Source organism: Equus przewalskii, chromosome 1, assembly GCF_037783145.1.
Source record: "Equus przewalskii isolate Varuska chromosome 1, EquPr2, whole genome shotgun sequence".
NCBI classification, from domain to species: Eukaryota; Metazoa; Chordata; class Mammalia; order Perissodactyla; family Equidae; genus Equus; species Equus przewalskii.
The window spans coordinates 87,187,070-87,208,011 of record NC_091831.1 but is presented as its reverse complement, the minus strand read 5'-3'; the positions used below and the strand labels follow the sequence as shown (position 1 = coordinate 87,208,011).

The window sequence follows — 20,942 nt, the reverse complement described above, 5'->3', positions numbered from 1 at the left end:
CCTTTACCTTACTGAAGTAAGAAAATATGCATGTCAATTTATATGTTTTCAAACAAACGTCGCAAACCCCATTTTTAGCAATGCTATTTGCATATCAGCAATTACATTACTAACGATAAATTATTTCTTTTTCCATTAATGAGACAATTTGCCACTAAGAAATATTGCTAGTCATTAGTTTCTGCTTCTATATGGAGTAAAAAGTAGCATTCTATACTAATATGCCTAATTCTGGTCAAATGTGAAATGTTTACTTTATCTGTAAGTAATCTTCTGCTCTTTCAATGACAGCTACAATTGAATCCCCACTAAGGAAAGGGGAATTTTATTGAATCAGCAATTTAGTTCGGTGAGGATAATGACAGGCATTTCTAAACCGTAAAGGCAGTGTTATGGTTTTCTAAATACCAAGCATGCATAACACAAAGTTTAGCAAAACGTTGTGTATTGACAACAGACAGAGGCTGCCCTGCGCCTGAGTGTGCACGTGGCTGCATAATGAACATGTCTAGGCATCTTTCAACATCTTTTCAAAATGTGCATTTCATTTTTCCCCTGTCTAGCTAGACTTCCACAAGTAAATGCAAAGTTTTTTTTAAAAAAGGAAAAGTTTAATTTAATTTAATTTAATTGGGTTTTATGTTGACAAGGCAAGCCACCATACAGTGTTAACCAGTCTTTTCTTTGCAAATTTAGCTCTCCTTGAGAAAAGTGAAGGTGATCTAATAGCTAACAACCAGACCAGCCATGGATTATCTCCGTTCTCTGAAATGTGAGGCACTGGTCTCTAAGAATTACCCAGATAGGGGCCTTTACTGGAGTGTGTTGTATCTTTTTCATCTTGTCATTTTGGCCCCTTGCTAAGCTGATGTTTGAATGGTGTGGTTGTGGCTGAAGACATGTATTTGGAATATTAGAAAGCTGACAAAGAAGAATGGGTGCAATAGTTTCTTTTTTCTCTTTCTTTCTTTTTTTCAATTTATCTGATGTACCTAGTTTTTCTCTTTGTTTTTCTTTCTTCCTCTCTCTTTCCTTCCTTCAATTTTCCCCTTCCCTTCCGTCTTTTTCTTCATTATTTTCTTTCTTCCCTTTATGCTTTCTCTCTCCCTCCCTCCCTCCCTGCCTTCTTTCCTTCCTTCATTCCGTTTTCTCTTCGTCTATAGCTGTGGAATATCTATCAAGTACAGGGTACTGGGACCCGGCTGCATATGGTACAAAATGGGTAAAGTCATCTGCCTTTAAACAATTTGACTGCACCCTTGCCCTCCAACTGAATATCATAGTCTATCACTGCAGAAGTTGAGGGTGAGGCCCACCGTAAGAACTGTGTGCTCCTCAAAGAAAAATGATCCTGTGGTCAGAGTCACTAACGCTGAACACCTAGGTGTCAAGTGTATAAAATATTTAGTGCAACAATATTTATGATGGTGAAAAAATGGACACATTCTAAAAACCAACATAAGATTATGTTTATGTAAAATAGCATATGGCACATCTATCATGTTTTATTCAATTATCATTAAAATAATAGCTGTATGAAATATTCCTATAGAGTAAAACAGCAAGGTGGAAAATTATTTTCATTTAAGATTGTAATAGGAACATCCTTTGGTGCAAATGTAAAAAAAACCCATATACTAAAGTGCTAAAGGGGACTTTTAGTACTTGGGCTATGGAAGTATATGAATTTTTTCCCCTTTTTCTCCTGTTTTCTGTAAAATGGCGCGTCATTATGTGAATCAAAATATCATAATGCCTTGAAATAAAAAAATAAAATAAATGTTGAGAAGCTTATGGATGAGTCCCTGAGACACAGTTTAAATGGGAAGATGGGGAAAGTATCATATCTTCCATTTACCCATGGTTGCATCCATTTATTTATGCAATCATTAATTCATTCCACAAATATTTTCTGAGCAGCCGCAAAGGGGGCCATCTAATCAGTTAGGTTCTGTTAGCACAAAGTTGTCCAAACAGGATTTAGGCTCTGAGGCCCCCAAAATCTACGGAGGGAGAAAAGTCTGTGTATACATAAGCATGGGCACCATTTGGGTGAGAACATTTACTCTTGTCACCTTGGCAGATGCATTTGGCCCCTGAGCCTCTGGCTTTTCATCTGAATAATGGCAACAATAATAAGTATCAAGATTGACAAGGAGTCAGTGCCAGATAAACGTTAGCCTACTTCCCTCACGCATCACCCCAATGAGGCAATCACAGGTTTAGATTTTACCTGTGCCGGGCACTGTGCCAAAGGGCTGTATCTGGAGTCTTGTGTGAAAGCCTCACAATCACAGTCTAGCAGAGAGTTGCTGGCAATTGCTCACATTTTATGGATGAAGAAATTAGGCCTCAGAGATGCTAGATCAACTTGCTCAAGGTCACACAGCTAGTTAATGCTGGCGTCTAACTTCCCATCTAAACGACTCCAGGGCCACGGCTCCACATGGCGAGCTCTCCCCTCCCTTCGCTAGACCCCTCATTCCTCTAGTTATTTCCAATGTGACATTTATCACTCTAAATTTCAGTGATTGAAACTCAGTGAACTGCAGCCAACATTATTCTAAGGAACAATATTTGCACAATTTTCATATCTTAATGCAGCAACTTGAGCTTCCAGGGAGAGTCAAATCCCTAATGAAATTTCCTTGTCAAAATTCTTGCTGAAGGATCGCTTAATTTGCTGCTCATGATTTCTCTGGAATGACTCTATGCTCGGGAAATAAGCTTCTGTCTAACGCCCGCCCTCTGCTTTGCCTCCTCTCCCCACTTCCCTCTCCTTCCCGGTTCCTTCCTCCAATGCATGTTCTCTTTGGTGAAATTCCAGGTAACGGGGGGCTAGAAGCCTTGGCTGTTTTATTCTCCCCCAGGCAATGCAGAGTTGATCAGAAGGGTGCACCTTTGTCAATTAATTTAAAAGAATAAATAAAATCTCAAATCATCTGCATTTGGGGAAATGAAGCCAGGATGTCACTGTGAGAGCTCTGCTCAATAGCTGTTATGACCAGTGTCTTCACTGTGACCCCATGCTGGATTCTCAGACCTGCTATTCCAAAAACTCATTCCCCACCCCACCCGCAGAGAACCTGTAGTTAACTCCACTCAGGAAGACTTGTATCCTCATAAGAATCAAACTTATAAAGTGCCTTTATGTCAGTTTTTGAAAAAATATCTAATGCATGTAGCTATCAGGTTCATTAAACCCTCAGATGGACTCAATGTACAGAAGCCACATTCCCATCACAAGGATGAGTAGTAGGGGCTTCAGAAGGAAGGCAATGAGAAGAAGGGACTTTGGTCAGGATGGAGAGGATGTGACCTTCTGCGCAGGAGCCAGCACCATCTGAGTTGGCATTCCTGAAGAGCAGAGCCCTGCACCCTGCCTCCGGCTTCTGCCAGCCCTACCCATGGACAGCAGCAGTCAGCTTCCACAAAGCCCCCACAAGCTTCTTGAGGATTTCTAACGTAGTTTCTTAAGACTAGTCCCTTTTCCCCACAAACACAGGATCAACCAGTAGGCTCCTGTCCTGTCCTCTCTTCCTTACCACCCATCCCCACCCAGGTTGAGTACCCTCGCCAGCCTTGAAGCAGAGCTAGAGGAACTGAAGAGCCATGAGCTGGCCCAAGGATATTTTCCTGGGTCTCCTCTCTTAGGGGCACGTGCCAACCTGAGTTATCATCAAGATCCTGAGCTCATCACTGGCCAGTGAAGCCTGAGAGAAGCTCCAGAGAATGGATTCAGGGCAGTATCAAAGCAGGGGGCGGGTGGAGGAGACATCCGTCTGTGTTGAGGGTCCTCCTCCTCACACACAGCCAGAGGCAGCCAGTCCCAGACCTCGTCGTGACTTCCTGTCCAACACCCAGTGTCCCCATGGCTGGTGGCAGGTGACAAGTCTGCAGGCCCAAGCTTTGGCATGGGGCTTGTACAGCTTAAACTCTCAGAGTCATCCAGTCTCCACCATGGGAGAGTGGAGGCTAACTTCTACCTCTAGTCCATATAAACTATTAAGAGAACATTTTCCACCGACTATTACTGATCTGGTGTGCTTTCATTCAGCAATTTATGAATCGGGCAGCATCCAATCTAGCAGATAGAAAGATGTTTCAAAGAGCTGTCCAAGGTGAGAGATTTTTATAAACCAAAGTGAGCAGAGAAAAGGAAGTTATCCTGCGCATTTGCCGATTGGTTAAAGCAGGTTACTTTCCTTATGTGGAGCAAAGGGAAGTCTTGGAGCCGGGTTAGGTAACCTGTGCTGAGCAGGCAAGTGCTGACTGGTTGGCCTTCCTTATCTGGGGAAGTTGAGCACAGAAGCTCAGTTAAGTTTTAGTTTGCTGATATGGGGCTTAGCATGAGTGACTCCATCTTGGGCCATTCACACTTCTGTTTCTTTGGATCTCTGAACCCAGGCTCTGCCCTCAGAGTGCCCTGTAATATGCCAGGAGCCTGGTCTGGGTGTGGTTCAAATGAAAGCTAGCAGAAAAGATGACAAGGGTTTAGACTTCCTATCACTCCAAAACTTGAGTGTCCCAACTTTCCAGGAATAATCACTTTGTGAATCCAAAAAGCAAAGTTGCCATCGCATTTGGTTCTAGCCCAAGAGGGGGCATCACACAGTGAGCCAGTCAACACAACCCACTTCTGAGTGGTTTGCAGAGACAACAAACTCGTCAGTCTTGAGGGCAATAGGTCTCCTTCTCTGTGTACCAGGAAGTCCACTGAGTCATCACTCCCCCAGTGCCCAGACCATTAAGCTCAGGGCACACTGGTGCTCCTTTGCCATGCAGGGCACAGGGAGGGAGAAGGAAACTTGAGAGCAGCCTCGAAGAACCAAAGTGGGGCCTGAGAGCCTGGGCAGGAGTTGGCTAAGCAGTCGCAGAAAGTTTTCTTGAAGAGTATCAGCGGGGAGCTTCCCACAGAGACCCATGCTCCACACTTGCCTTTCTCGATTTCACTCAATACATAGAAATGCATTCCATGTGTCAACAATTAGATGGAAGAGTGCAACCAAAGCTGCTCAGAATTAGGAGTTAAAGGGTCTTAGTTCTAATCCTGTGATCACTTGCTCTTAGCAATGTGGCCTTGGGCAAATCAGTGTAACTGAGCCTCAGTTTCTCTATCTGTAGAAGGATCCCCTGCCCATCGTGGTTAAAAGAAGAAAATAACCCTTAGTATAGAGCAGGCTGTTCCTCTAAGCCATTGAGAAGTGGGGTCAAATGCACAGCTGAAATAATATATCTTTTTTGCTGAGGGGGGGAGTTTGCCCTGAACTAACATCTGTGCCAATCTTCCTCTATTTTATGTGGGATGCTGCCACAGCATGGCTTGATGAGCAGTGCATAGGTCTGTGCCTGGAATCCAAACGGGTGAACCCCAGGCCACCAAAGCGGAGCTTGCAAACTTAACCACTGCGCCACAGGGCCAGCCCCTGAAATAATGTGTCTTATTATTCATTCACTCATTTATTCCCCAAGTACTTATGTGCATATAAAGTATGCATGCTGTGAATTCAAATAATAATAATTAAGGATCCTACCATCAATAAACTCAAAGTCTAGTAAACAGTATTTATTTAGATTGACTTCTAGGCTCCAAAGAATGCACTGTCTGCAAGAGAGGGAAATAATTTTTCACTCATTCATTCAAAATCTGACTAATAGTTTGACAAAGGACGAGTTGCTTAACCTTGATGGATTCTGGTTTTCTTCTGTATAAAATAAGATATTAATAGTCTCTAATGCATACAGTTATTGTGAGGATTAAATAAAATAACCCATTCAGAGCCCTTTGTGGTTGGCACCTGGTGAGAGCCCAACAAATGGTTACTATTATGGTCATTCTTCTGGTTGTATAACTGTTATTATTGCCTTTACAACTACACAGTGTACAAGGCACAGAGACAAGTGCTGTCAGGGATTAAAAAGCACGAGACATATTACCTGACCTCAAATATCTTCCTTGCATAGAGGCAAGAAAAAATGTACAAAACAAGTACAAATAAGAACACACATTAAAGGTAAGACAGCTTAAGGAAATATCACAACAGTGGGGTCAGTGAAACTTCACGTAAAGTGGAAGGAGAGATATGGGCTTCTCAAACAGGAGCATTGTGGTGAGCTTTTCACACGGAGTTCTGTGGCTTTGCACAGGTTGCACAGGATGCACACTGCCCAACTTTACAAGTGTCATTTAGACTAGAGTGTGAAGGACTCTCCTTGGAGGTGAGCGACATGGTCCTGGGAAGGAAATTTCAATTGATAAATTAGTTGGAGAAACATATGATTCTTGAGGGCAGAAAGCGTAAACTAATTATCACTTGCTCTTGGTTCTTTACTCCATACCAATGAGAGGGGGTGTCTTCCAACTGGAATCTACTCAGAATATTTATCTTTTACGTTACTCTGTCTTCCAGTAGCCATAAAAATGTTCTGTGCAGAATGGATTAATATGTAGTATCTGTAACTCATTACTACTTTTCTAGTCTTGAAAGAGGAGTAACAGTCATCAGATTTTGACCATGCCTCTGTTTATCTCATAAAGTCCATTAATAATATCAGGTCTGTGGCATTTTCGTATATTCGATTGCTAATATCTTCAAGTCTACCCTTTTAAATTGTACAGAACACATAAGCAATTAAACATGCCATTGCACACCATTTCTAGAACACTAGGAAGATAAACCTATTTACAATAAAGAAAAAATTTCCCATGATCGCACCATCCAGAGATAACCACTAATAATCATCCAAGTGCATAGCATTCCAACTATTTTATAATTTTCATGTGGTATATTCATATTCAGTGTTAACCACTACATTGAAAGCAGGGCTCCTGGGGCCAGAGGAAGGCATGGCTGTCCTTGCCTCCCACAGCCCCCTGCTCTGCTGGGTCTCCCCAGTTTGCTAATTGAGCCTTGGCTGGCTGGAGGTCCACTCCACCTGCAGAAGATGATGGACTGTCCTTCTGCCTGCTCAGGGGCCTCTGGGGCTGGTCTTAAGACAGCGCCCAGTCAGTCTCCCTCGTGTGTGTCCCCGAGCTAGTCCACAGGGCCTGCTAGCACATCTGTTGTCCCAACGTGCAGAATCCCAGAACCAAGAGGGCTTTCTCTCCCATCTCTCTCTCGCCCTTCATATTTTCAAAGTCAGTGAGGTAGATCATCTGCTATGGAATGGCTCTAGATTATTTGATTATTTCCTTCATAAATTTGCATGTGGTGATTTATTTCACGCTTCATTATCTATTATCCATTATATTGACACTTTAATGAAATCTGAGGTAGGAGGAATTAGATGCTAAATCTCATTACATAATATGCTCATTTTTCTTACAAAGTTGGGATCATTCTATACATATTTTGTAATTTGTGTTTTTCTCCACTTAATATATTGTGACCCTTTTCTCACAGTGTTATATAATTTTATTTTCTTCTAAACTGTTAATTAAAAAGTATAACATTATAAGCATGTAATATAAATTATTTAACCAATTATTGGACCATTTAGTGTCTTTCCAATTTTTCATAATTACAGTGATTGGCAAGCATTATGCATAAGTCTCTACCTTGAGGTACAGATTATTTCTTACAGATAAATTTCTAGATTTTGATACCCTTTCTTAACTTTCCCTCCAAAAAAGTTGGATCAATTAACATTTCCATGAGCACCGTATGAGAAAGCTGGTTTCACTTTTTCCTTCACCAGAACTGAATAGTATTTTTTAGTTGCTAATTTTATAGGGCAGGTTATGTCTCACCAAAGTTTTAAATAGAATTTCTGTGACTACCAGCAAAATTGAGCATTTTTTCATTTGTGTATGGGTTAGTTTCATTTCTACTTTTGTGAACTTTTTAATTCTTTGCCTCACTTTCAAATCTTGTAATTTTTTGTTTTCTTTAAAAGGCTTTGTTATTTTGAGGTTAATAAACGATGCACTATCATATGTGCTGTGATTTTCCAGATTGCTCTGATTCATTATTTATAGTGTTTTTGAAACATACAGAAGTTTTGCCTTTTATGTAATCAAATCTAACAATTACTTAAAAAAATTGTTCATATGAGTTAATACTTGGGCTTTCTTCACCATGAAATGAAATAAATATTTTACTTACTTAGCTATTAAAATTTTATTATGTACATAATTTCTTATTATTTATAATCTATGCATGCATATTTATACACAGTCATAATCTATCTGAAATTTATATTAGTGTATAGTTTGAGATTAGGAATAATATTGTAAAAAGTAGAGTTAAAAAATTTTCACAACAGAATTTATTGAATCATCTGAAGTTTCCTCATTGATACAAAGAGATCTCAATCATATACTCCAAAATTATGCACATTTAGTGCTGTTCACAGATTTTCCCTTGTATGGATAGAGATAATACAGTCAGAAATTTATAATATATATTACACTTCATAATGTTATTTCCATATATTTTGTCTTGTTTTTAAAAATGATAATGATTTGATTGATTAAATATGGTTCAATGATGTACTATAAGGAACTTGTTACATGTAATACTTTAGAACAATATCTGATGAAAAATGGCCTTTGCATGACATTTAATAAAAGATCGGATTGAAAACAGTATATATGGTAAGAATAGGGGGACTGTGTAACTTATCATTTAACCTAGGATGCTTAAGGTGAAAGACAGATCTATGAATAATTACAATGACAACAAAATGGGAAGCACGACTATATGGTCACCCAAATTTGTAAAGTATGTACGTTTACACTTAATATATGCCCTTTAAAAAAATAACTTGGAGGCAATCCTTTGTAAAATGTTGTAGGATTACACATAATTTTACTTGTCAATATTTTGCTAATTGTCTACAATACATATTTATTTACTCAATAATTGTTAAAAGAATGACAATAGTAACAAAGACGTCGTGATGCTTCTTGTGTACCAGGCACCGTTCTAAGCATTTTACACATAATCTTCGCATGGCTCTGGGAAGTAAATACAATAAAACCCTCCATTTTAATGATGAAGAAACTGAAACAAAGATAAGTATAATTATTACCTCAAGGATACATGTTTAGTGAGTGGTAGGGCTGGAATTTGAACCCCATAGCTTATACAGTCTAGAAGTGAAAAATGAAGAGACAATTTTAAAGCCTGACAGTACCTCTTTGCCATAGAGTTATAATTATTACAAGTCCTCACAGTGGTCCTCTTCCTTTGAGCATCATTATTTTTCTACGTGACTTTATAAACTTTCCTCTGTATTGGAATTGGAGGTGTCGTCTGACATAGCCTCCCTTTACAAACTGTGGGCCAGGATGAAAGTGAAGAACACAACCGGTTTTATCTAGTTATGTCTTTCCAACGGCCTCTTCAGTCTCTGGCAGAATAGGGCAGGTTCAAAGCCTGGGGGACGAGGGAGTCCCACCATGGCGCTAAGGAGGCATGTCCTGAGGTGGTGCTGTGTGTTCATTTTGGTCCTCAGGAGTTTTCTGCTGTGGAACCTGAAGAGGAAATCTTAGCCCTGTCTACAGGGCACCTACACCAGCGGTTGATGCAGGCCTGGAGCTGAGTAACCCATGGGCTACCTGTTCTGGGGGTCCCCCAGCTCGAAAAGGGTGCTCAGGTTCTTCCCCGCCCTTTTCCCCCACGCTCTCTAACTTGAAGGATCTTCATAGGATTGTTACTACTCAGATAAGCTGGTTGAAGTCTGAGTCAGTTCAGTCTTCGGTACAATTTAATTTTATAGACACAATATTTTGCCGTTTATTTCTATATTCGTCATATTTGGCTTGTTACTTATGCATGAGGATGGCACTCCCACCCCAGATTTAAACATTGACGTAACTTTCTCCCAAGATCTATAATTTATTTGTCATTTTCGCTGAAAATCTTTGAAGGGACAATCTTTGGGGAATATTTCAATGGTCTTTTTGTCTGGAAGTTTCCGAATGGTAGACGTTTGAATGAGGATAAGGAAGAATTGAAAGAAAAGTGATGGAAAATGTGGCCAAGAATACCTGAAAATTTAAAGCAAAGAAGCAATAACCACAAGACAAATTGGCCTTCACCTAAGGGTGTCCAGGGCATCTGAGATTCCCTTGCTCCTGGCTTTTTGTTCTTCTTCCTCATACTGCATTTTAAATAAATTTCAGTTACCTCTAATAACGTTACATGTATCACTAGTAAGTTATTACTACTTTCTACAAAATACAGAAAAAAAATCATAGTGATTTTCACCTATGTTAATAAGACTTTCCTAAACGCATCTATCTATTTATACTCTATGCCCAGGAGCTGTTATGTTTTGGAGATAGGCACCAGAATTACTTGTTTCTTTTGATGTGTCTTATATGATGTGGATGCTGGGCGACAACCAACACAGTGCAGTACCAAGCTGCACACCCACCATCCTCCTTTCCTTAAGACAACTATTTTAAGATAGGATGGTAGAGCAATTTCACTCTTGAGAGACTGACTTGAAATGGAAGGATTTGAGCTATTACCATCTTCATTTCTAACCTGGTACTACCAGCACTCTTTCAGTTTCTATAGATTTTTTAAAAATTGGACACAAATTGTAAATAATCTCTCATAATGTGGATTATAAAAGTGAGCACAGAGAAGTATAAAAATCAAGCACATTGTTGGCAGTAATCAGACTCACAGGGTTATGAATTTTCTTAATATGAGGGGCATATTTCAAATTCCAACAGAGATGTTTTCATGGAATGAGGACTTACTATGTGCCAGCCTCTATCTACACTTCCACATTGATTACCCACCTTTAATCATGGTCATTCTGTAGATGAGGAAACTGAGATTCAGAGAATATAATTAATCCACCAAAATTATTCAGTTTCTAGAAATTTAAATTCACATCTGCTGATTTTATACTGTAGCTTTCCAAGTGCTTTCTGCTTGGGGCCAATACAACGTTTGTGTTTTTATTTTTAAACCAAAGAACTGACATGTCAAGGACAAAGTAGCATAGAAAATGTTTTGGATTAGTTGTTGCAAGAAGAGCCTTTCATTTATCTATCTATCTATCTATCATTTATTTATTTATTTTTCATGAGGAGTTAAGAGCAAGACATTCTCCAACATTTCTTCAAATGAATATCTTAAATATCATGGCTAGTGGTATGATTATAAATTCAACTTAAAATAGATGAAAAGATGGGTACATAGTAAGTACAGTTTGGGATAAAATGATTGTTTTAAGCCATACAGAGCAAGGCACATAATCTATTTCCTAACACGCAACAGGCACTTGATAAAATTGTGAGGAGTCACGATGAATTTGAAGATTCATTTTCTATGAGAATAAACTTTTGATAACAGGCACTGGGTCTTCCAATTTTCTGGCTCCCATATCTTTTCAGCCTCTCTATGCATCACTTTTAACTGTTCATTTGTATTGGTTGAGGTCTCCGCTGTCTACATTTTCTTTGGAATCTTGAAAACTTCAGTCCCTTTGGGGAAGTTCTGTGGGAGAATTAATGTGAGTTGATCTGGCAGATCAACACTGGATTCGCACTGTGTTTTAAACCATGAGGAGATTATCAAATTTCCAGTTTTCCCTGATTTCTTGTCTTCTCAGTAATGCTGTGTGGTTACACCTGCAAGAAATTTCCAAATATTGGGCATAACCCATGTCAGTGGGCCACAAACACATTTCAGACCCAATAGGAGTGTTTTGTGGCTAATCTGTAAATGCTGCCTCCCAATAAAGAGTGAACAATGAGGAATTTAAAACTCAAATAAACATTTCTATAATGTAAGCTGATTCAGACACAAGTAGTGTTTAATAAGGACCTATTCTAGTTCATGCAAGAAACTTGATGAAGTACACACACATGTTGTATTTCTTCTTTCATTTAATTCTGACAAGTACAAGATAACATTTTGAACCATACAAGTAAGACTAAGACAGTAAGACCTAACTGAAGAAAACTATGGAGATTTATTGTCAAATATAAGATGACATAAATTGAGACATCTAACATAATTTAATATAGAACGTATTTTGTAAAATGGCATTATTCCTTCAATATATTTCACTATCGTTCCAAATATAATCCTCAGACTATTTCTCATGTCTTTCTATTAGTTTTTCTTTGTTTATGTTGTTTTTTGTGTTTCGTTATGGAACTTAATCAGCAGATTGTTGAAAAATGAAATGTAGATTCTACAGGAGAACAGGGATTGTCTTGGGTCTGGTTACTGCTATGACTCAAATGCTTAACACGCTTCCATCATAGCAGACATTCAAGTATATTTTGAATGAAAGAGTGAAATAAAGACTTGTCCAAAGTAACATTTCCTAGTTCTCATGTTTGAACATGTTTTTAGTCTATCCACTTCAAAACTCATTTAGCATCAAGTAATGCCTGTGACTTTGCTAAGTGTTGTGGATAATTAATATAGTAACAATATTTTATTTTAAATACTATTTTTTAGTTTTCTTAAATTTTAGGATAGTAATACATTCACGTAGTTCAATACCAAACAGTATAAAAGGATTTACAATAAAATCTTCTGCTTCTATCCCCCATTCACCCAATTTCTCTCTCACAGGTAGCCAATGCTGATAGTTTCTTATAAATCTTTATAAAGTTATTTTATATTTTATATTTTAAAGTTATAAATGACATTTATTATATATTAATATATGAATAAATAATATATTTGTAAATGCAAAATGGGCAAAAATCCTTTTTCCTTTTTATATAAATAACAGCTCATAATATACCCTTTGGTTTTCCACTTAGCAGTGAATCTTAAAGATCATTTTATTTCCGTATGTATAGAACATTCTCATTCTTTTTATAATTTCATGATGTATATATTTTTTACATTGATCGCATATAACATAAGGCATAATTAAGAATTCATCTGTAGGCTTCCATTTAAGTTATTTGCTGTCTATAATATGCTATTTTATACAGTTTGTAGGATAAATTTCTACAAGCAGAATATCTGAGTCAAATGTATGTAATTTTGTAGAATTTAGTGTTGTCTTCTTTGTCATTCCTAGAGTGGCACCAATTTAAATTCTCAAACCTTCTCCAAACCCTCTGTTTCTCCACAGTCTCTTTGACATAATGCGTTGTTTCATCAAACCATTTTATCTTGCTTCAAACTTGCAAGTGAGGAGTGCTGTCTCATGTAGTTTCTAATTTAATTTATTTTATGATAAGTGACATGGAGCATCTTTTCATATGTTTAAGAGCTATTTGTATTTCCTTTCTTGTGAACTCTTTTAATATCCCTTGGCCAGTTTTCTGTTCAGTTATTGGCCATTTTCCTTATGTTTTCTTGGGGCTGTTTATAAAGGAATTTAGGCCTTTGATTTTTTGATATGAGGTTCAAATAGTTTTTCTTTTTTGACCTTTGCGTTTTGTCATTGATTATAATAATTTGTGCCAAGTAGGAAACTTTCTTCCTTCCTTCCTTCGTTCCTTCGTTCCTTCCGTCCTTCTTTCCTTCCTTTCCTTCTTTCCTTCTTTCTTTCTTATATTAGAATGAATCAATTATTTTCTTTTGTGACTACTGGGTTTTGTGTAATACTTTTAAAAGATCTTCCTCACTCCAACTTTATTCAATAATTTTCCCATTTAAATTTGATAGTTTCATTATTTTCTGCTCGTCATGAAAAAGGTAGAGGTTTCTTTTTTTCTAGATGATTACATAGATTCTCAAGATGATTCATTATAAATAGCATATCTGTCGATACCTTAAATGGTATTTATATATTAAATATCATGTACTTATAAATAGATAAAAATATCAAATAACTAAGTATCAAATATTTATTTGGTTCTATTTCTGATCTTCCTATTCTGTTCTGTTGGTCTATTTGTGCATCAGTGTAATACTCTTAATTATTGAGCTTTTATTATATGTACATTTGAGGAGGGCAAATATTTTTTCATTTACCCACTCCCGGAAAATTTATGACTATTTGGGTCTTATTTACTCAGTCTCCACTCACAATTTATTAGTAATATAGACTTAGGGGTGATTGTTCCATTTAAAGGTAGCCACGATGGGCCATGAGTTAATGAAGCTGAAGAAGCCAGGTTGCAAAGTTAAAGATTAAAATAAATGAAGGAGGGAGAGAGAAGGAGAGAAAGACTGCCTTGCTTCTGAATGTGGCATCCCACTTTGTCCTTTTCATAGCCAGGGGGAAGACTTGCCAACATTTCCAAAGGACAACCTTAACCCCAGGTAATTGGAAACTACCTCGTGATCCAGAGATCAAGCCCATGATCATATGCAGCATTATTTGTTTTATAACATTCCGCGATCTTTCTACTTTTTAGGATGTTTCCCTTCTAAAGCAAATATATATTACTTTAACATGAAAAATTGTGTTCCTGGGGGGGACTCATTACTGGTCTGTATTAGCATAGCATCAGAAGTCAGTGATATTCATAACTTAATATGTAGTGAGCATGAACAAAAGCACGCTGGCAATTGTATAATGTAGATGACTATGCTATTAATAATCTTGGAATTGAACTGTTCACCATCCAGGTTGGGTCAGCAAGACAAAGAATGCTGAAATGAACATCTTCTTTGTGCTAATAGAAAAGAACCAAATGTTATCCCAAGTAGGAATTCCGGGCTGCTTAGAAAAGTTTGGGAAATATTAGGAAAGAGAAACATCTACTAAGAGGGGAAAAATCATTCCATCTTTAATGAATTCCTCTACATAAAAACAGCCACAGCTTTTTATTCTACAGAACAAAATTTGATGCTTATTTTATTTTCTTCTTGTCCTTAAGGATCTGATGATGGGTCTAGGTGGCGTATCCGGTTCACATAGATAGGACAGTTTAGTATTGCAATCAAAGAAGCAAATAAGGTCAACCTGACTTGTTCTTCGTAAATCCAGGTTGCCCCTCATGGATGCCAGCATCTTCCACTGGTTGGTATTGACCAATATTTCATAATGTGTTTTTGCACTTTGTGGTCGTAGTTAGCATGCTCACTGATTTAGAGTCCAAGGACTCACTCTATACGCTTGTCTTCTCTAAAAGTGAAAATGTATTGTTTGTCTTCAGTCTTCCCGCGAATCCTGTAAGAAAGGAGGTGGTGAATGAGATCTGAGGCCAAAGTTCTCTCAGGATCTGGGATAGAATTCAGTCAGCCAGGGACCCTAGAACTCATTTGTGCTTGTGTACTGTCTTATCCATCACTCCGCACCTCAACAGCTCCTCTCCAATGTCTTCTTGGGCTTTTCTACTAAAATTCCTTCACCCTGACAGAAAATATAGCTATAATGTGCATACTGATTAATTCTATTTTGCCTTAATCATGAATGACTTTATATCAACATCTTCAAATGGCAGGCAAATCATTTCCTGGGTTTCCACTTGTCCTGGAATACTAGACCCTTCCTCCCAATGCCCAATTTGATCCTTCTTTTGGCCTTGAATCTTTTCCTCTTGAGATGTTATAAACTTTCATGTTTCAAAACTGAACCTATATTTACAAGTCCCTGGCAATTGCTTTTATCAACAAAGTAGTATAGTTTCAGTAAACCTGGGAGGAAAATGAACAATTGTAAATAGAAAAGAGGTCACTCAGAAGCAAGTGTGATGCTGACTGTATCTTGCGTTTCAGGAGAAGCCACCGAGGGCAGCAAAGCTTTCTATGACTCATGCTGGTGTGTTAGTGCTTTTCTGACAAATTCAAAGCTTGAATTTGTCCATACTTCTCATGCAACATCAGAGAACAGAAAAACTGTTATATTATATTTGCAAAGGGAATTCAATCTAAGGAATTAAGTAAGCACACATTTTTTTCCATCGTTTCTGATTACTGATGAAGTCAAGACCTACAATGTTTATAGAATCATTTGGGAAAAGAAAAGAAAGCAACTACATGTGTGACTGGAATTTTACAAATTAATGTAAAATTATTCTCAAGGATAAGTATATATTTATCTTGAAATATGCAAATTGAAGTTTTCAATCAGATCATGTGCTTTCCCAAGGATGCCTCGCCTATGCACCGTGTACGTATGTACTAACTGTGGTTCACTGATTTATTTGTGCCTATAAAATGTGTAAGCAGTGCATGTTACAAAGGAGCACAGATTCTCTCTTTCAGAGTTGAGAAAGAAAGATGCAGATTTTGTCCTCATGGAACTTAGAATAAATAACTATACTAATAAGTGATTAATATTTGTGAAAAGTGCCATGAAGGAAATATCCAGAATGTGATGATGATACATAACACAGAAATTGAACCTTCTGGGGGGAGGGTTGTCAGGAATATTTTCATTCATTCATCCACTCGGCACCTGCTGTGGACCAATCAAGTTCTAAGCAGATAGACAAAGCATCTGTTTTTGTCCGTGTGTTGGGTGGGAGACAGTAGATTCAAAATAAATAGAGGAATAAGCAACTAAACAAACTTGTCAGGCAGTGATACAGTAATTGAGCAGAGAAGGTTTGGATTGCTATTTTATTTTGAATTTGACCAGAAAGGACATATCATTTAAACTGAGATCTGAATTAGATGAGAGAAAAAGCTTTTGGGGGAAGGGCATTCCAAGGAGAGAAAACAACCAAGGTAAGAACCCTAAGCCTGGGAGAAACCTGATACATTCAAAACAAAATAAAACACACACATACAGAAAAAAGGCCAGAGTGAATGATGGGACACAATGGATGAAGACTAAGGTGACCGTGTAATTGTCATCCTAGCCAGGACACCTTTGAGAGGGAAAGTGGATGCTATGAGTGATCATAACCAGGCAAAAAGCATGCAGAAGTGTGTGGGCAAACTGGACTCATGGCCACTTTGGTCTAGTGCTTCTCAACCAGGGCACGCTTGGCAATGTCTGGAGACATTTTTGGTTGTGACTTCTCGGGGGGAAATTTGCTTGGCATCCTGTGGCTAGTGGCATCCTACGATGCACAGGACAGCACCCCCCAACAAAGAATTTTCTGGCCCAAACTGTCAATAGTGCTGAGGTTGAGGACTCCTGCTTTAGACCAAGAAGGAGAGCAATAAGAAGTAGTCAGGGAGCAGACCATGCGGGGATTTGTAAGCTACGGTGAGTTATTTATATTTTATTCTGATTGTGATGTGAAGCCACTGGAGCTGTGTAAGTAAAAGAGTGATGTATGTCACTTACAGTTGGAAAAGATCTCTTTGGCTTCTGTATGATAAATGTAGGAGGGCAGAGTAAGGACAGAACTGTGGAGATCTGTTAGAAGGCAAGGAATTTCGGTGCCTTGAACTAGGGTTTGATTGATAGATGTAGAGGGAAATATGTTTTTGGAAATAAAGTCAACAATAGGAGACAATGGAAAGGATGTGGGGAACAAGGGGAAGACAGAAATTAGAAATAACTTCCAGTTGAGCTTGAACAGCTGGATGGATGCTGCTTATATTGCTAAAGCTATAACAACTTCAGCAGATTTGGCAGGAGGGTGAGGGGAATCAAGACTTCTGCTTCAGCCTATTCACAAGGAGGCTAGAGTTCTGGAGGGGGGTCAGGACTGGGCTTATAGATTTGTGAATCATCAACCCATAGGTAGTGATTAAAGTTGTGGGAAAGATGTGCTCCCCTAGGAAGAGTCTAAAGGGAGAAAAACTAAATAAAAATTTAAAAGGGGTCCTAGGGTTCCCTGGCTGTGAAATAAAATAAAGTAGAAAAGCTAGAAATGCAGACTAAAGTGGAACAACAAGTAGGGTAAGAGGAAATGCGGAACAATTTGGCTCACAGAAGCCAAAAGAAAGAGAAAGTGGTCAACAATCTTAAATGACACTAAGGGATGAAGTAATATAAGAAAATAAATTTGAAAATTAGATTTGGGAACATGGAGGGCACTCATGCTCTTAACAGGAGCAGCATCCTAGGGTTGATGGGGTGTGGAAGCCCAGTTGAAATTGGTTGAGACAAGTAGACTGAGTGGTCCATTGTTATCCTCAGGGGATTGGTTCCAGGACCCCTGAGGATACTAAAATCCACAGGTGCTCAAGTCCTTTGTATAAAATGGTGGAGTATTTGCATGTAACCTATGTGCATCCTCCCATATACTTTAAGTCATCTCTAGGTTACTTATAATGTAAATGCCATCTAAATAGTTGTTATACTGTATTGTTTAAGGAATACTGACAAGAGAGAAGGTCTGTACGTTTTCAGTACAGACATAACCATCAGCAGCCTTTCCATGCACAGTTGGCTGAATCTGTGGATTCAGAACCTGCAGATCTGGAGGGCTGACTACATGAGGTAAAGGAGGAGAAAGAAGTCATTGCAGAAATTCATTACAAGACATTTGGTTCTGAATAGGACCAAGAAACGAGGTCACATTTGAAGGAGGATTTGAGTTTAAGAAATTGTATATATATAAAATCATGTTTTTATGTTGAAGTAAATGATAAGTAGAGAGCGGGAAATTGACCATGCAGAGGGAGAGAAAATACTTGCATAAGGGAAGTTCCTGAGAAGGCCAGTAGGATGGAATTTGGTGTAGAAGTGGGAGGGTTGCCCTTCTGCCCTTGGACAAAAGCAGAAATAGTCAAAAATAGTAACGGTAAGCAGTGCAGAGAGTATGTGTGAGGACGTGGGGGGCTTGCCAGGGTGGTAACGTTTGAGCCGAGAGATGAGGACTGCATTGATAGCAAGGTGCAGTTGGGGGTGAGGACCAGAGCTGGCATGAAGGAGATCATTTAATTCAATCTTCACAAAGAAAGTATTGTGACTCATTTGAATAATTGAGAAACAGAAGACAGGAAGGCTCAGTAAATATTTATTGAACAAAGTAATAATTTTTGTCAATGAAATGCATATTATTTTTCTTAAGTTGATTTTAATAAAGTATAGCTCTTACTGAGTTTGAATTTTAAACTAATTTTATTTGAGAGTTTCGGCTTAACTGAGTTTAGTCAGTATCTTTATCTCCAGAGCTATAAATCTCTCCAAAATAATTTGTTCTCAGTCTTTCTTTATGTTAATAGCATCAGTGAAGCCAACTTTGACAAAATGTCCCACGTGAATTGAAATTATTTCACCTCAAATGGTTTGTCATAACTGCGTTGAAATGAAGCAGTTTTGATCACTGCAGCTGAGGTGGAAGGGAGCTTGCTGAAGGTCGCAAGCCTGACTCTGCTTTTATTGTCTCACTTGATGTTGACCTTAATGCTCCAGTAAGCTCCCCGAATCTGTGTTTTTTCAAGTGTCTATAATGTTCACTGTTAGGAATACCCTTGGATGACACTTTCCGATCAGGAAGTTTGCAGAACATCTGGTCTGAAAGTACGTTTTTAAAAGAGTTTTAAGAATTAAAACGCAAAGTCAAACAGTTTTCCGAATTATAAATGACCATATCAGCATATATAGGAGTGTTTTTATGAGTCATAAAGTATAAGAGGAAAGACTTCTAGAAAGAAAAAGCAGGGAAGAGAAATTCTTCAGTGAATACAAATTCTCCCTTTCAATAAGAAAATATAAAAAATATGAATAAATGTATGACAACCCACTGCAAGGGATGTTAAGACTCATTTTCCCCTCTCTGTCCTCATTAAAAATCTAGAAAAAAAGTTCTCAAGATTTCAGGGTTTTAATAGAAGGGAATCTTGTGATTCCTGATTGCTCTCTCTCACCTTCTCCTTGGTGAAGATCCGGGTCAGCCATCTGTAGGTATCCATTTTACTGCATCCCAAATTCATCTTGTCGTGGCAAAGAACAGAGAAATAGAGGCACTTCTGTCTCAGTGTGGAAGACTAATGAAAAGCTGTCTTTCACATACTCTGTGTACAGAGAGGAATTTATAAAATAATAAGCAGGTGAGATTGATTTTGGTAAAGGCCTGACCCATTTAATTCAGTGAATGTAAAAAAAAAGTCCTGTGTGGTAGTAAGAGAAAGGAACCACCTCCATCCCCAGTCAAGCCACATTAACATTGTTAGCCAAGAGCAGAAAGGGATGAAACAAGAGCATGTCATGGGGACAGAGGGTGTTATGTATTTGCCAAAACCTTTTGAAAGTCCGTCAAATGCCAGAGCACTCACATCACAGAGATGCTGCTCATGACGCTCCTGGTTTGCTCTTGGCACATGTGACACACACTAAAATGGGGGCGCCAGTGATGGTCTGTCTGGCCAGTGTGATGAGAACAAGTTCTCTGTTCCAGCAAAATTAGGGTAACACACATAGGCACCCAAGTCCTCGGGACAGAGGAAGCTCCTAACGAGGAGTACCACCCCTGACAAAAATCCTCTCGATGCATCCTTATCACTCAAAAATGGAAACCAATAATAATAATAATACAGATGGTTTTTGAAAAAAAAGGAAGGAAGAAAGAAAGGAAATAGTATGCAGGGAACACACAATGAGAGAACTCCCAGAATCTTTGTGAATGAGCAGCTGGAAATGAGCTTTAGGACTAAAGCCTGAAGTCTGACGTAATGTCTAGCACGTGAAATAAAGACTAGAAAAAAACCAGAGGTAAAGCCAACCCAGAATGCATCACAAAGCCATAAGGTGAGACACAATGTAAGGGGGTTTTAGAAAAGAAGAGTGTGCAAAATTTGAAGAGAAAGTGTGGAGAAGTTTTCAGATTATTATTTTTTTTTATGTATAGCAAACCAAATACCAAGGAAGAGAAAAAAATCACTCCTGATAATTCATAGTGAAACATAATCACTAAAATAAAGAAAAAGGCAAAATACCACTGTCATCTCCATCAACCAACTTAATATTGGAGTCTCGCGCAAGCCTAATAATAGGAAAATAAATAAGAGAACAGACTGTAAAGGATGAAGTAAAATTATATTATTCTGAATTGCAGAAGCTTTGATTTCTCTACTCAGAAAATATAGAGAATATCAAAGCTAAAGAGAACTAATAAAATCAGCATACAAAAGACAAAAGCTTATCTGTATACAGCTATAATCAATTAGAAAATATAATTTTAACAAATTTTCCATAAGAAATTT

The 20,942-nt window shown here is 38.2% G+C and overlaps 1 protein-coding gene across 14 annotated transcripts in view; it reads left to right on the top strand.

Annotated features, from left to right (window-relative positions):
- NRG3 (neuregulin 3) overlaps nt 1-20,942 on the top strand; it is a 1,011,706-nt gene that overhangs the window by 780,696 nt on the left and 210,068 nt on the right. The gene's annotated exons all lie outside the window — the stretch shown is intronic.